Source organism: Asparagus officinalis, chromosome 6 (assembly GCF_001876935.1).
Source record: "Asparagus officinalis chromosome 6, Aspof.V1, whole genome shotgun sequence".
NCBI classification, from domain to species: domain Eukaryota; kingdom Viridiplantae; phylum Streptophyta; class Magnoliopsida; order Asparagales; family Asparagaceae; genus Asparagus; species Asparagus officinalis.
This window is the reverse complement of record NC_033799.1, coordinates 9,280,007-9,280,358: the sequence shown is the minus strand read 5'-3', so window position 1 is coordinate 9,280,358 and position 352 is coordinate 9,280,007.

Sequence of the window (352 nt, the reverse complement as noted above, 5' to 3'; positions counted from 1 at the left end):
GCCCAAGAAAAATAAAGAGCCCATTACGAGTTACTTATCATCAACCCCTCTCTCCACTCTCCTCCCCAAAAATGGCGACCAACGCCGCTACCAAAATGCTAACAGCGACAGCAGCCAGCCTCACCCACCGCCGCCCCCTCACGTGCTCGGCCGCCCGCCTCGTGCCTCAGCCACCCGACCTCATGCGATGGGTCAGGAGAGAGGGCGGGTTCGTCCACCCGAGCCTCAAAATCGCCGACCACACCTCTCACGGACTCGGCCTGCTCTCAACCGAACCCATCATTGACGGGTCGGATCTCATTGCGCTGCCCGATCACCTCCCTCTTCGCTTCGATCCGCAGGATGAACCCGA